The following is an 11,196-nucleotide window of genomic DNA, read 5'->3' as shown; positions in this document are numbered from 1 at the left end:
TTTTGGTATCTTTTGACTTTTATTTTTTTACGGCGTAATCCGTATCTGACAAATACTATGAAGAACTCAATGAACTTTGAACATCAGTTTTAATATTGATGACATTTCTGTATCCATCTAACTTAATGCTGCAATAAGGTCGACACATGTATGGCTAATGGGTATGTATATGTTCATGCTTAGCAATGTATTTTGATTTTCCACACAATTGCTTATTTTCAATTCTTACATAATATGTATATATATATATATAAGGGGAACGAAATAAACCTAAGGGACAGTCAAACTCATCAATAGAAAATAAATTGACAACGCCATGTCTACCAATGAAAAAGACAAACAGACAATCTAAAACACACATTACACAACATATAAAACTAAAGATTGAGCAACACAAACCCCACAAAAACTGGTATATTTGTTACCACTATTGGTACGTTAATACTTGTCTGTATCATTGATCATTTAAGTCATGCTTTGGTGTACTGTTTAAACCTCTCTTTAGTTTTTTTCTTAAATCTACTAGTTTTTCTTCGCACAATTATCTTAAATATGTTCTAACCAGGCTTGCTGTTGAATTTGTATATGTTTTGGTAACACTCATGAACAATACTATTTTGTATCAATGATGATTTTGGTAACAATATTTCTTAGGAATATTTATGAAAGGAAAAGTCGTATGCAAGTAATTAATATGTTTCAATTTTATTTTTTTTAAAAGTATAAAAATCTACGGATTATGCCACTTAATATACACACGATATTTTGCTGTCTCCTTAGAACATCTCAACTTCAATATTCTGCAAAATAAAAAAAAAAATAATTTATTGATCAGAAAATAAACATATTAACTTGATTAATATATTATTACTTTGACGTTATGTGTGTTACTAATTCCCAATTGTTATAAATAGTCTGGTGTCCTAAGTCAGGGACCTGATCTTCTGTGGTTGTCGTTTGTTGACGTTGTTTAATAGAGTTTCTCGTTTCTTTGTTTTTATATAGAGAATCTTTAGTTTTCGTGTTTGAATGGTTTTACACTAGTCATTTTGGGGCCCTTAATTGCTTAAAGTTCGTTTTGAGTAAATTTTCCGTGTTGAAGACCGTACTTTGACTTAAAACGGTTTGCTTTTACCAATTGTGACTTGGATCGAGAGTTGTCGCTTTGGCTCTCATACCACATCTTCTTATATATGTTTTGTATCGTAGATAATAAGATGATAATACAATATGTTCTCATAAACACTTACACCATCGTGAAGAATATCTTGTGTTTGATCTCCATCCTGAATTGCTACCCAATCTATGAAATCGTCCACTGTCAAAATTATTACGGATACTTCCTCTGTTTCCTCTGTATGAATTACGAGGCCTTTGAACAGATGATCTTCTAGATCTGTATACTACAAAAAAATTATTCTTAAATTATTATCTAAACTTATGTTCTCCTACAAATATTTTTAAAATTATCTTTTTTATTTTTACTAATTTGTCTGAACAGAAATTAATTATCTATTTAATATATATTTTAGTTGTATGTTACTAATTTAAATTCGCACGACCAATGACTGTTTTTAGTCTCTAGTGAAAAAGTCCCAAAATTCTAAACAAAAAACATATACATGTACATATAAAATAAATTGTTGTTGTTCCGTCTCTTTGTATTATAACAGTTGACGCGTTTCCCTCGAATATAGTGTGCAAACCTTACTTTTGTTAATGGTCGGGTTGTTGTCTCTTTGACACATTCCCCATTTCGATTCTCATTTTTATCATGTTCCCTTAATTGATTTTTGAATTTTGACTATTAAACAGCTGTTTATATCTTTATTTATATTTATCAATATTGAATATCAATGAACTCATTTGAAAGTAAATATTCCTAATGTCTTACGTCTTTTTCCACTATCTAAACCTCCACTCTGATGTCCCCTATTCAATCTTCCGGTCAATTGTCCATCATTCCATCTTCCAGTCAATTGTCCGTCATTCAATCTTCCGGTCAAAAGTCCGTCGTTCAATCTTCCATTTAATTGTCCGTCATTCCATCCTCCGGTAACGTGTCCGTCATTCCATCTTCCGGTCAATTGTCCATCATTTAATCCACTGTTACGATGCTCATTGTTCCAATCTCCGTTAAGTCTAGATCCCCTCAATCCTAATGATCTCCGAGTTGATGGCAAGGTGTTGCTGTTGTATACTCGAGCTGAGCCCAAAGTTACTATAGCAGCAAGTCCAACGATTAGTGATAACATATGCATGGTTCTGTTGGAGAGAATGAATCTATTATATTTAAATATTTCAAAAGAAAGCTACAAAATATGTGCACAGATAACGGATGTAAAATTAGAGTCAAGATGTCATGTAAAACACTTAATGTCAATCCAATTGTACTTATACAGTATGAACAGTTATTGAATAAAAAATTTAAAATCAAAACAAAAAAGTCATTATTTATGAAATGTCAAAGTGTTAGTACTTGAGTATAATGTAACCTAACATATGTGTTTCTTTATTTAACAATGTCATTATCGCTATTTTGTGCATTTTTCCTTTGATATTTTTTTGGTGATAATTTTTCATTTCATGCTACCCGCTTGAAATGAAAAATATCGCTAGAAACAATGGAGCCACGTGGCGTTGGTAAAGAAAGTGACATGAAATTAAAAATGTCGTCATAGGTAAAACAGCGATAAACAGATTGTCTTTGGTCATCTCAACTCGATAGCATTTCTCGCTTTCGCTGTACCAAGCGAGAAAACCAATCTCGTTGAGATAACCAATGATAATCTATAATTACACTCAGAGTTAGTTCTTAAATTGTTTTCTCTAACTCAATGGGAATTTATCCCTTTCCGAACCCATTGTATAAAAAAATTTAATCAACGTGTGGTTGCTGGTGATCTCAAAAGATCATTGGATGATTTTAAGGGTCATGACCTTTTTAGCTAACTGAATGAATCAAAATATGATAACAGGTGTTAATGAAATTGACAACTTCGTGCAATGTGAAAGGCACTCGAAGGGGATTTTCGGTTAACAAAAAAAGAAAATGTCTTTTTAATCATTAGAGAAACAGATTCTTACATAGTTACTCGTGGATTATCGGATTTATCCAATCTCGATAGTTAAATTATCAATTTTAAAGTCCTCGCCGAGGAGTCTCGGACTTTAAAATTGATAATTTAACTATCTCGATTGGATAAATCCGATAATCCACTGGTATCAATGTAAGAATCTATATGAATCCATGTTTTGGACTGTTATACATTGGGAGCCTTAACGTTAGATATATATTATGTATGTATTAATTTAGAATAGAATTTCAATTCAAGACAAATTAAAACACGAAACATAAAAACTGTACAATATATGATTTTAAACAACTTTCGATAGTAAAGCATGTGGTTTTAACCCTTATATCTTTACTAAATTTATAGTTTAAAAATGTATGTATAAATTTTGCTATATTTTTGTTTCCAAACTATATATTTTTTTAAAGCAACGTTTGTTATCAGTGACGCCAAAATAAAGTAAATATTATTATTATTGAACAGAAGTTTGGGTAAACTCATGCATAAGCGATACAACACATCGTTAGAAAACAGGGTCACATTAAATTACTCTATTTTATATACTGGATATTAACTATTATTCGTTCGTTACAAATTTCTGTGGATTCCGTGGGTATTGGGGAAACACAAAGTTAAATATTAAATGAATTTCAAATGTTTTAAAGGAACATACGCAAAATTTGCCAAAGCCACAACATGACATGTTAATGAAAATGTAAGTTTCCCTCAATCCATGACAATTGGTATCCGCGAATATAAATTAATCCCTAATATAAGCTATTTGATGGATGTTTGATAATTAAAACACTTAAATTATTATTATTTTTTACCATTAATATCTTACACAATTATGAAAAATAATATATGTTCAGCAAAATTCTAAGTATAAGCTTACATTGATAATAACAGTGAAATAAACAACACTTTACCTGAAGTTTCTTTGTTTTGTTTACACTTTGCAGATATTTACTGAGAACGAATGCGAAGTATTGATAAAACATTCTCCTTATATACAAATTGCAAACAAGGAAACGTTGTAAATTCGGAAATTTCTTAAAACCCAAAATAACACAAACAAACTACGTCAGTTTTTTCTAAAGTAAAACACAGGTTGTAGAGTTAACCACAATGACCTATATGTCATTCTAATTAACTTAATGTCAGCACAGGTAACCACCTTTAATATTCATTTTTTTTTTTGCTATCACTGATTAATCATTATGAATTCAGAATGCATAGTTTGGTTTTAACACTAAAACGCTTTCATACCTCATACCTCATGTAAGAAAAATAACCGAATATAATTGAAATGCTACATAGTTTTATTACGTTAAAAATGTACCAATCGACACATGACCTTGTCCTGAAAAAAGATGTTACGTTTTTCCATACAAACAAATAACTTAATTTTTCTGTGCATCATTTGTGTTTCTTAAATAATCTTAGGATGTTTAATGAAAAAAAGTTTTGAATAGTGAGCTGATGATATTCGTGGCGCTTCCTAGCCCACCGGCATTAGTTTTGACACACGCTGTATAAAACATCACTACATAGCAGTACTGAAGTACTGACAACTGAGCTGATGCTACCCGTGGCTATAACTATCCCACCAGCAGCAGTATTGACACACGCTGTATAAAACATCACTTCATAGCAGTTCTGAAGTACTGACAACTGAGCAGATGCTACCGTGGCTATTACTAGCCCACCAGCAGCAATATTGACACACGCTGTATAAAACATTACTTCATAGCAGTACTGAAATACTGACAACTGAGCTGATGATACCCCTGGCTATTACTAGCCCACCAGCAGCAGTATTGACACACACGCTGTATAAAACATCACTTCATAGCAGTACTGAAGTACTGACAACTGAACTGATGCTACCCGTGGCTATTACTAGCCCACCAGCAGCAGTATTGACACACGCTGTATAAAACATTACTTCATAGCAGTACTGAAGTACTGACAACTGAGCTGATGATACCCCTGGCTATTACTAGCCCACCAGCAGCAGTATTGACACACGCTGTATAAAACATCTCTTCATAGCAGTTCTGAAGTACTGACAACTGAGCAGATGCTACCCGTGGCTATTACTAGCCAACCAGCAGCAGTATTGACACACGCTGTATAAAACATTACTTCATAGCAGTACTGAAGTACTGACAACTGAGCTGATGCTACCCGTGGCTATTACTAGCCCACCAGCAGCAGTATTGACACACACGCTGTATAAAACATCACTTCATAGCAGTACTGAAGTACTGACAACTGAGATGACGCTACCCGTGGCTATTACTAGCCCACCAGCATCAGTATTTACACAGGCTGCATAAAACATCACTTCATAGCAGTTCTGAAGTACTTACAACTGAGCTGATAATACCCGTGGCTATTGCTAGCCCACCAGCAGCAGTATTGACACACGCTGTATAAAACATCACTTCATGGCAGTACTGAAGTACTGACAACTGAGCTGATGATACCCGTGGCTATTACTAGCCCACCAGCAGCAGTATTGACACACGCTGTATAAAACATCACTTCATATTAGTACCGAAATACTGACAACTGAGTGGATGATACCCGTGGTGCTTGCTAGCCCACAGGCAGCAGTATTGACTCACTCTATTTAAAGCATCACTTTATTATAAATTGTATACTTCCGCAGCACACGTATACATTTATAAAGGTCCCGTCAAAATTCTAGAAGATACAGTCATTTATTTACTGGGCAATGCAATGATAGTTTGAAAAACAAATATATATTGATTTATGTTTGAAAAATATATCCGTAATATATGCCCGTTATTAATTCTGTCTCACGGTCTTGGCGCTATGCATTAAAAGTAAAATAACAAAAATACGGAGCTCCAAGGAAAAAGTCTGAGCAGAATGAGGTATATTTTATGCATCTCCTCTGCAGAATCTAAATTAAAAGTTTCCAACGTCTGCCTTGCCGCTTGTCTATGTGCTTATTATGACTTACTTCTAAAACAAATTGAAAACTTCTGGCAAAAAAAAAGGCAAATTTCTGTGATGCCATTTTTACTTGTTCCTAATGTGGTATTTCTTTGAATATTTTCTAGTAATAATATAAATATTAAGTAAGAGACTTTGCTTGAACATGTCTATTTATTTCAAATAAACAAACCGCATGTTAGTGAATCATGTGAATTATTTAAATATTCAAAATATTAAATTTTAAAGAATTTTCTGTTCATCAGAGTTGAATGTCGCCTTTGAGCGGAATAAAATAAACCGCGGAACGTTAACAACAGGTTTAAAAAAACGAAATAGACTATCAAGATTCGCAAAAAACCTAACAGACATTAGTCTAAATAGAAAAAGATCAACAACTGCTTTATTTTTAGTAAATAACTTTCTTTAAGCTATTAAATCTTGTATGAAAAATTAATAGTACTTTGTACTGTATGGAAAAATATCAAGGAGTCCATTTGACACAAATGGCAAAACCTCACCTAAGTACATCCTTAAGACAATTATTATTGAAAAGATCGGGGTACATTTCATAAAACTCTTGTAAAAAAACACACGAAGATTAAAAAAACAAGATAATTTAATTTCACATTAAGATATATTGATGGTGTTTGGTTTTGTCAGTACTATAGATAAAACAAAACAGACATGGCTTCCTCATTTGTCTAATTAGACTAATTAACGGATTTGTACTAAAAGAGGGACGACCGATACCAAAAGGACAGTCAAACTCGTAAATCTAAAACAACGCCATGGTTAAAAATGAAAAAGACAAACAGAAAACAATAGTTCACATGACACAACATAGAAAAGTAAAGAATAAACAACACGAACCCCAAAGATGATCAATATGACGGGTGCCTCATGTTAGGCTTGATCTGATTTCCCTGCCGAAGCATCTGAGTCACCCCCAGGTTTTGATTTGGTAAGTGTTGCCCCGCCTGCAGTTTTTATTTTGTGTTTTGTATACTGTTGTTTGTCCGTTTGTCCTTTCTTTTTCAGCCAGTGACGCTCATATAAAAAAGTCCATACGCCAAACAAGTACAAAATTGAAGAGCGTTGAGGACCAAACATTCCAAAACTTGGTGCTAAATACGGTTATGGTACTCTATTGTTGAAAGATTTTTGACGATTTCAATTTTGAAATAATTATAAGTTCCCTTAACCTGAGCAACAAAATATCAACCTCACCTATATATGGGAAATACATTTAGGTATTGCAGAGGTTCTACCTGCTACTCTGACTTTATAATACGTCACATGTGACTGATCAGAGAGTTTATGTGCCAGGTTAATGTCAAAGACCATTTTTCAATCTAAAAGAATTATATCATCTAAAGATAACAATACCGTATAAATGAACGTTTCGTTTGAATTTCACAGAAAATACATGATGGTCTAAAAGTAGAGATTCTTGGTTCTGACGTCTTCTTAATCGCGAGTTAAAGTGTCCCTCTGGTATCTTTTGCCACTCTTTTATATTTGTTTTCATTGAAAAAACTACTTTCTGCAGAGTCAAGATACAGGTGTTACGATATTTCAGACCTATAGAAAACACATATCAATGGGGAACTAGCACATGTGCAATTGTTAGGTTGAGACTTGAAGTCGTAAATGTTGAGATACTACAACACGTCTTAGTAATTGAAAATTATAGTTGCAATTGGTTTGGTAAAATAAAATAATAGATACAGACTGACCTATAAAAAAGGCAGGTATTTTCGATTGAATTAACTCTAATAATTATGATCAAGGATATAACCCAGTTTGATGGCATCGAGACCGTTGTTGCCAAAACAAAGTTTAAGGGTGAAACTGTTCTCATGTTCATCTTTTCCAGTACAAACTGATTGAAAAGTCTGTGACTTGCAATGTAGACATATTGATTTACCATTTAGATCATCGTCACTTCTAGGATAACAAGTTTAGTTAAATTGCATCTGTTAATGACAAATTTTTCAAGATTTTTATATTTTTTCTAAAGGGTCAAGGTAAATATTTTGTCAAAATTTTATGAAAATTACACATGCAAAATATATTTTAGTGAAAGTGATGGGTACCACCTTAAGTTTTATTATTTGATTTAAATCATTCAAGGAACTCAGGAGATATGCACAAATATCATAACATTAGTTCGTATGTAGAAATTAATCTATGTTGATTTAATTGATGTAATGGGTGGTGCTATAACTGAATGAGTTGTAGTGATTAAGACATAGAAAACTGTGGCATTTTTATCGAATAAAATTCCAAATCAAATTTCTCAAGAAATTTTTAGTTCGGATTCATATATCTATAAGAACATTTATAAAGACATAAGTATAGGCAAAAGTTTAATGTATATTTCGCTTTAACAATGACGTACTACAACGTTACAATGTCGAAAACAAACTCTGCATACTTAATTCATAATGATCAATCAGTAGGTGTATAAAAACAAATGAGAATATCAAAGGTTGTTACCTGTTCTGCCATTAAGCTAATGAAATTGACCTGAAGGTCATTGTGGTTAACTTTACAACCTGTAAATGTTTCAATCAAATTAATGTGGTTTTTTAATGTAATTTGCGTTCTGAAATATTTCAAAATAAAACTATTTCCTTGTTAACAATAAGTATAAAAGATGAATGTTTCACCAATGTTCTATATCTATGTGATTATCTGCATAAGGTGAAAAGCAAGAATTTTCAGGTATAGCTCATTTTCATCTTGTAAGCTTGTATTTTGAATTAACGTAATCAAATATTGTTTTCAGAACTAATTTGTTTTTAAAATTTTTGGACAAGAAAAATCAATTTGAATGTTTGAAAACATAAGAAATTATTAATGCATTTAATTGATAAATAAGTAATTTGATTGTATCTTTTTTTCTAACGATGTTTTGTTTTTGAACTGTACATGATTGAAATCAAACTTTTGGTCTGATGACAAAAACATTGAATTTTACGCAGCGTCCTTGGAAAGTTTGTATTATGTATTAAACTTTAATGAGAATGATACATCCGTACTTTCCATACGAAAATTGATTTTATTAATGTTATGTGCATTGTCCTGATACCGTTTTCATATCTATGCATTTTCTCATAAGAGTTACTCTTCTAAGAATATATATATCCACAAAAAATAGTTGCCTCTAATGAACAACAAATCAGAGACAAATAGCTCCTGAGCATTTTAAAATTAACCATACATGATATTACATGGTTTGATTTATAAAACCAAACTATCTTGTCAGATCATACTCAAGTGTTAACAATTGAATGCGCTGCATTTTATAAATATATCAACATATTTTTTGTATTATCTGTTTTTATGGAATAACTGCTCATGTGCTAAATAAATCAGTTCTATGATTTCGGGTGGTTCTAATTTACCGTATTTGTGTTTATTTTACAGTATCAAACTTTGCATACATTTTGAAGCTTTGCATCAGAGAATTGTAGGCTAATACATAATTTTTCTCCCTCAGAACCATGAATATGTTATCACTTATCGTTGGACTTGCTGCTATAGTAACTTTGGGCTCAGCTCGTGTATACAACAGCAACACCTTGCCATCAACTCGGAGATCATTAGGATTGAGGGAATCTAGACTTAACGGAGATTGGAACAATGAGCATCGTAACAGTGGATTGAATGACGGACAATTGACCGGAAGATGGAATGACGGACAGTTGACCGGAAGATTGACTGACGGACAGTTGACCGGAAGATGGAATGACGGACAGTTGACTGGGAGATGGAATGACGGGCAGTTGACCGGAAGATTGAATGATGGACAACTGACCGGAAGATTGAATAGGGGACATCAGAATGGAGGTTTAAATAGTGGAAAAAGACGTAAGACATTAGGAATATTTACTTTCAAATGAGTTCATTGATATTTAAGATTGATAAATATAAATAAAGTTATAAAACGTTGTTTAATAGTCAAAAATCAAAAATCAATTAAGAGAACATAAAAACGGTTTACAACCTAAATTCGAGTGAATACGTCAACTATAACAATACAAAGACACGGAACAACAACAAATATGTTTTCATGTACATGCATATGGTTTTTTCTAGAATATTGGGACTTTTTCACTAGAGCCTAAGAACAGTCATTGGTCGTGCGAATCTAAATTGATAGCATACAACTAAAATATATATTAAATTGATAAAAAAAATCTGTTCAGACAAATTGTAAAGATGAAGCAATTATTTGCTTTTTAAACATATTTGTAGGAGATCAATAGTTAAAACCATTACATTTAAAATATTTTTTTCTGTAGTGTACAGATCTAGAAGATCAGCTGTTCAATGGCCACGTAATTCATACAGAAGTAACAGAGGCAGTATCCGTAATCGTGTTGACAGTGGACGATTTAATAGATTGGGTAGAAATTCAGGATGGGGATCAAACTCAGGATATACTTCACGATGGTGTAAGTACTTACTTCTAAATCAGAGAACATATGCTTCCGCATTATGGGTTCTATATCATTTTTTGAAGACTTCAAATTTCTAATAAGTATGTTGCCATAAGGAATGTAGCGTTAGACTATTTTAAATATATTTTTCTAACAAGCACGTTAACATTTACATATAGTATGTAGGTTTATATATGCCACATAAATAGTTTTGAAAGTAGTTATGCTTAAAACAATTCTGATATGTATTTATAAGCAAGTCAAAAGTGCATAAATATGGAACACAAACAAGAATAGAAAATTGTCAAACGGTACAAGGCAAAATGTATCTGAATCAAACATAATGTCATCGAAATAATGATATGGTTAATCAAGTTATGTTTTTATCTGAATTCTAAAGTCATCTGTTTTAATTTTACAGAATATTTAAACTGAGATGGACTGGAGGGACAACCATATATCATGTGTACATACAACGTTACATTTCGTAGATTTTATTACTTTTTTTAAATAAAATAAAACATTGGCAACATATTTACTTTGTTGAATATTCTTGTACCTTCATGTGACTGAAATGGTGTTACATTTGGTTTTATTGTGGAAATGTGTTACCCTACATTTGATGTTTTACCACAATTCAAAAGAGAATAGGATCGGGATAAAATTGTTTACAGATATTTGTGCAAATTAAATACTTATTAAAA

This window comes from Mytilus trossulus, chromosome 4 (assembly GCF_036588685.1).
Source record: "Mytilus trossulus isolate FHL-02 chromosome 4, PNRI_Mtr1.1.1.hap1, whole genome shotgun sequence".
NCBI lineage: Eukaryota > Metazoa > Mollusca > Bivalvia > Mytilida > Mytilidae > Mytilus > Mytilus trossulus.
The sequence above is the reverse complement of the archived record's forward strand: the minus strand, read 5'-3'. Positions refer to the sequence as shown.